Raw genomic sequence first — 6858 nt, forward strand, 5'->3', positions numbered from 1 at the left:
GCTTCACACAGAACCATCTACTTCAGTATCCCTGGTACACCAAAAATCCAGAGTAGGGATCTAACTCCTATCCATGAATGTTCTAGTCCATCATCTAATGTATAGAGCTTGACAATATGTTTACTATTAGCTGTTTTTAAAAAATGTTGAAACCCTCAAGTTCTAGTAACATCACATTAGTAATAATTCTATTAGTGTCACATGACTTTAATTAGACTAAAAAGACACATAATGGAAAGTCAGGGTAGTTTATCACAGATTAGGAATGCAAGTTCATTTTGGATGGTTTCTAAGTGGTATTTGTTTAAAAAAAAAAAAAAGTGTAGACGTTTTCCCAAAGGTGTAAGTCTCATACAAAATAGCCACAGCATGAAAAATAGCAGTAAGTTCAAAACTATCAGTAATTACTTTAAATGTTCATACACTAAATTCTATAATCAAATGACAGTGGCCGAATTGATTAAAAATACTCAAAAAACAAGACCAATCTATCTAAATGCTGCCTATGGAAGACTCACGTCAGGAGTAAGAACACACACAAAGCTTAGGGGTAGAAAAAGATCAATGCAAACAGAAACCAAAAGAAAGCTAAGGTATCTATACTTAAATCAGGCAACACAGAGTTTAAAACCAAAACTATAGTAAGAGACAAAGGGGAGTGCTATATACTGATAAAGAAGGCAATCCAACAAGAGAATTTAACATTTTTATGTACTGATGTAGCCAACATAGGCACACCTTAATATATAAAGCAAATATCAATAGAAGTAAAAGGAAAACTAAACAGCAACCCAATAAATAAAGGACTTCAATATCCTACTTGTATCAATGAATAAATCAGCTAGACAAGAAAAAAATAAGAGAAAGTTAATAGAAAAATATCAGCTTTTAACACATAAGACCACATGGACTTAATGGATATACCCAGAATATTAAACCCAAAAGCAACAGAATACACAGTCTTCTCAAGCACACATGAAACATTTTCTAGGACAGTTCATATGTTAGGCCACTAAGCAAGTTTTAATAAATTAAAAACTGTAATCATATCCAGCATATTTTTCAACCAGAATACTAAAGATCATAAAAAACTTAGTTCTACAGCAACATATTTGACATCCTAGAAGAAATAGATCATTCCTAGAAACATACAAGCTACAAAGACTGAATCAAAGAAATAGGTAAACTGAACAGACTGATTATTCATGAAATCTCCTTACTAGTAATCAAAAAACTTCCAACTAAAGTCCAGGACCAGACAGCTTCACTAAATTCAACCAAACATCCAAATTAGAAAACCAACAATTCTCAAACTCTCTCAAAATAAAGTCATTTCAAAGGCAGCATTACCAAGATATCAGAATTTGACAAGGATGTCACAAGAAAGAAAAATTACAGGCCGATATCCCTGTACACATAAAGATGTGTACACATAGGGATGATAAACAGACAAAAGCTTCAAAATACTATCAAACTAAACTGAACAAAACATTAAAAGAATCATGCAACATGATCAACTGGGATCTAGTCCACAAGTGCAAGGATGGTTCAATATCCACAAGTCCATCAGCTTGATACACTACTGCAACAAAATGTAAGTAAAAAATCATGATATATCTCAGTAGATGCAGAGAAAGAATTTAAATTCAAACTTATAAAAAATTCAAAGTGATTATCAAGAACAAACAAATAAAAGCTACATATAAGCTCACAACATTAACTCAACAGTGAAAAGCTGAAAGCCTTTTTCTCCAAAATCAATAAGGCAAGGTCTACGCTTACCACTTTTACTCAATCATACTCAACTTACTATTCAAGTACTAGCCAGAACAGTAAAAAAGAAAGGCATCCAAATACAAAAGGAATCCCGTAACTATTTGCATATGACATTTTATTTTTATTTTTGATTTTTTAAAATATTTTTCAGAAAGACAGACAAAGAATATGATCAGGGGAGGAGCAGACAGAGAGGGAGACACAGAATCCAAAGCAGGCTTCAGGCTTTGAGCTGTCAGCAGAGCCTAATGTGACTCAAATTCACAAATTGCGAGATCATGACCTGAGCTGAAGTCGGACACTTAACCAACTAAGCCACTCAGGTACCCCTCATGACATATTTTATATAGAAAATGTTAAAGACTCCACCCAGAGTCTAGAATCAATATTCATCAAGTTGCAGGATATAAAATCAATATATAAAAATCTCTTGTGTTTCTATACATTAATAAACTATCAAAGAGAAATCAACAAACCCATTTATAATTCTATTTTAAAATGGTTAGGAATAAATTTTACCAATGATGTGAAGAACCTGTATGCTGCAAATTAATGGAAGGAGCTGAAGACCAATGAAAAGCAAGATATTTCACATTCATAAGGAATATAATTAAAACGTTCATACTACCCAAAGCAAACTACAGATTCCATGCAATTCCTATCAAAATTCCAATGGCATTTTTCACAGAAGTAAAACAATCCTAAAATCTGTATGGAACCAAGAAAGACCCCTAATAGGCAAAGGCATTTTTAAAAAAGAACTGGAGCCACCATACTCCCTCATACTGGAGCAACAATGGCAAAGCTTTATTAATAAAAACAGTGTGGTATGCACAGACACAAACACAAATCAATGGAAGAGAATAGAGCCCAGAAATAAGCACACATAAAAATGGTAAATTTACAGCAAAGGAGGCAAGAGTATACAAAGGGCAAAGGACAGTCTATTCAATAAATGTTGGGAAAACCAGGCTAACCTATATTAATGAAACTAGAAACCACTAACTAATGCCATACACCAATATTAACTCAAAATGGATTAAAGACAAATTTTAAACCTGAAAAGCTAACACTCCTAAAAAAAATACTCAGTACCAGTCTTGGGAATTTTTTTTTTTCACTCTAACACCAAAAAGCAAATGCAACAAAAGCAAAAATAAGTAACACAACATCAAACCAAAAAGCTACATAAAGGAAACTACCAACATATAAATGGCAACCTATTGAACCGGAGAAAAGTATCTGCACATCATATATCTGATACAGGATTAATATCCAAAATCTATAAAGAACTTCTATAGCTCTTTAGCAAAAAGCTATCAAATAATGAACAGAGATATGAATAGAGGTTTTTCAAAGAATTAATACAGACGATCAACAGGCACATTAAAAATATGCTCATCACTAATCATCAGGGAAAGGCAAATCAAAACCCCAATGAGCAATCTCCTCAAAGTTACTGAAATGGCTATTATCCAAAAGACAAGAAGTAAGTGTTGATAAGGATGTGGAGAAAGGGGAAACCCTCATGCAGTGTCTTAAAGATCAAGGATACCAAGGGATGGACTGAAACACCTGGTAACCTTGGTAGACAAGTAGTATGAGTAAAGTCCTATTTCTCAAAGTATCAGTCTCTTCTAGTTCATTAGGAGTATCATTTTGATTAATGCATCCTCTTTTTTGACAAAAAAAATCCTAAAAAGTTAAATATAATTCACTCATTATGTGACTTTAAGTAACAAATTTTTCAAGTTTTTCTGCTAACAACTAGCAAGGACCAGCCATAGTACTATTTTATTGATGTCTTAGATTTATATTGCTGCTTTAACAACCAACCACAATTTAGAAACTTAAAACACCTGTTCATCATCCAGCAGCTATGCTGCTCTGGGTTTCAGAAGGCTGAAATCAAGGGGTCTATAACGGAGGCTCTATGGATGAAACTTCTTCCAAGTTTAGGTTGCACGCAAAACTCCAAGCATTTTTATATGACTGAAGTCCCATTTCCTTGCTGTCAACTGGGAGTTGTACTCAACTTCCAGGAGCTGTCCACATTTCTTGATTTGTGGGCCTCTTCTTCACCTACAAGCTCAGCAACGTTGGGTTGAATCTCATTCATTGAGTCTCTCTGATTTCCCCTTCTGATAAACTATGCACACAGTATATGGTTTCCTATGCACATGGTCTCTGCTGGGAGACTCTTGTAATTTCATTGGGGTTCCCCAGAAAATCAGGGTAATTTCTGTATCTTAGGGTCTGCTGATTCATAATTCCATGTACAAAGTCCCTTCATAGTAACGCCTATCTTAGGGTTTAATTAACAAGAGAAGGGAATACTGGGTTAGATCTTTAAAATTCTCCCTTCCACAATTAAGGAAGTTGGGATTAGACATCAACTGGTTCTTGGGAAGATCTGGTGATATGGTAGGAGAACATTAATTAGTAAGGGACCTACGGATATGACAATAGGTCAATTTTGAAATTTTATTTTTTGCATGTTTTATTTTTTAAGAGCAATTGAGCACAAGCAGGGGAGAGGCAGAGAGGTAAAGAGAGAGAGGGGTAAAGAAAGAGAGGTAAAGAGAGAGAGAGAGGTTAAGGAGGGGGAGGGGGAGGGGGCAGACCCATTGTTGGACAGCTCTAATTAGGGGGGAGGGGGAGGGAGAGGATGAATATCTCAAGCAGGCTCTTCACGGTCAGCTCATAGCACCCATGGGGCTTGACCATGAACCATGAGATCCTGACCTGATCTTAAACCAAAAGTCAGACACAACTACCAGAGCCACTCCAGCACCACAGACAATAGGTCAATGTTAGAGTGCTAAGCTCCAGTCAAAATAATCCAAATACTTTAGCCTATTTTGTGTGTTTGTGTTATACCTCTAAAAATTAAGGTGCCATAAATACTTATATTCTTTCTACTAAGTAAGTTTCTTAATATAATGAAATTTCCTTTCAGAATTCTTTGGTTTTATCACTCTTTACCAGGGGAAACTACAGAAATTTTACTGATGAGAAGTAATGGCCAGCCCCTATTGCCAGTGTAAAACCTAAGAGCATAAACTTAGGAGGATCAAGTCATTTAACACAACCTTCTCCCATCCACACTCTGTGAATGGTCATGGAGGCACAGTCAACACCCAGCACTGGACAACCCTGCCAGATGGTCTTCCAGCCGGTGTCTGAACACTTCACTGAAGAGGAACTTCCTACTTCATCAAGCAGCAGGCCCATTGGTGGACAGCTCTAATTAGAAAATTCTTTAATAATTTTCAACCTTCAGTTTTTAAAGCCACATATGACCATTACTAATATGAGGACCCTTCAAAGGATGGATCATGGCGAGCAGTCTCTCTTCAATAGTCTTATATTTTCTAGACTAAACAGCTAAGTTTTATCTTATTCTTAGACGATACTTCCACCCCCCCCATATTCTTCTCCATAAATAGCTAAACTGAATCTCCTTCTGTCACACAGCACCTAGAATTTAAAAAAAAAAAAAAACTTCAGATGTGATCTACAATAAAGGTTGACCACAAAATCCTAAGTCATCATGTCACAGTACTTATGCTCCTTTATATCACAAAAACTTTTAATCTTTCACTTTCCTGAATTAACTCTGCCTGCCTGTTTTTCTTCATATTAGTCCCCCATCATCCAACGGGATTGTAAATATACAAAAGCCTAATTAAAATATTAAAATAATGAAGACACTTTAAATGAATATCCCTGACTTCCCTTTAAATTCATTATTCCTGAAGTTGCAATTTCCAACCGAATTACACAATTTGTAAGTTGCCAAAAAAGAGGAAATACAACAGAAATAATCATGCTGCTCATTGGTGAATCATCTTCAAAGTATTTTCCACCATTGGCTGGCTAATTGTCTTACTGAATTGGGTTTTTATACCTGAAGCAGATAGTAGTTAGAAGTTTTACAATTTAAACAGCCCAGAATCTTCACCGAAAACTGTACCTTTTCTTTATTATTCTGCTGCTTTTTGTTCATGAGTTTCTTTCAGTTTTTTCCTCCCCCCCTTCCTTTTTTGTTCTTTAAGTGAATGAGACATGTACACTTCTCCTTACCCTCGTTCTAGGAAGAATAAATTATTTTCATCATGGCAAGATGCAAGAAAAAGTCCTGAAAACAGGCAAGAACATCTTCTTTGCCCATACTCATTTTGATCTATCCATATCTGTGCTTGCCTTGTTCTATTTTACACAAAAATTTTGATCCCTCTTACTCTGCCACACAGAGTGCTGGTCCTCCTTCCTAATAACACCCATCTTCCCTGTCAGTCCCTACTACTTCCCTTGTGGAGAGGTCTCAGGCAATGATTAAGAATGAAAAATGGAACTAAGCTATATATCAAGTTTCAGGGGATGAATTTTACCAGCTGATGGTGGGGGAAACTGTTTGGACCAATTGAGTTTTGGAGGGTAAGAGGCACAGCTTCAGAATCAACAAACTGGAGTTCAAGTCCTATCTCCATTCTAAGCCTAATTCCCTCATATGATACATAGTATCATAGGCAAATAAAAATAGGTCATGTGTATAAACATATTGGCATACTTCCTGATACTTAAATCTCAGCATTGTTATTCTTTACCATTATTATCAATCACAAAAGAAATGCTAGCTCATGCAGTCTTGGATTAGGTTTCACACTTTCCTGCACGGTTGTTTCTCTGCTTATGTAACTAAGTCTAGAAAATCTCAGGCATTTTTAGAAGACACTTTATGTTCTCCCTTTAGGAGGGCTACTTATTTTGAGAGAGAAAGTTGGGGTACAGGGGAAATAGTTGAAAAAGCAAGTAGAGAACCAATCAATTCAGGCCATCTCCAGATACCTTCCAAGGTTCAGAGGTCAGTGGCCTAGGTTGCTCAGGGGTCAGGGATAAAGGACAGCTCCTTTGGTTCCTTCTTTCCAGTTCTGGAAAGCTGGGTGCTGGGCAGAGTATAAGTGGGTCCCTGGCAATGGAAGATAGTAACATGGCTGTGTTAAACTGATAAACAAGGAGGCCATGGAGTTGAGGCTCTTATGCCCTGGCAGCCTCTGTAAACAAACCAAAATCTAAGTC

Source organism: Suricata suricatta, chromosome 14 (genome assembly GCF_006229205.1).
Source record: "Suricata suricatta isolate VVHF042 chromosome 14, meerkat_22Aug2017_6uvM2_HiC, whole genome shotgun sequence".
NCBI classification, from domain to species: Eukaryota; Metazoa; Chordata; class Mammalia; order Carnivora; family Herpestidae; genus Suricata; species Suricata suricatta.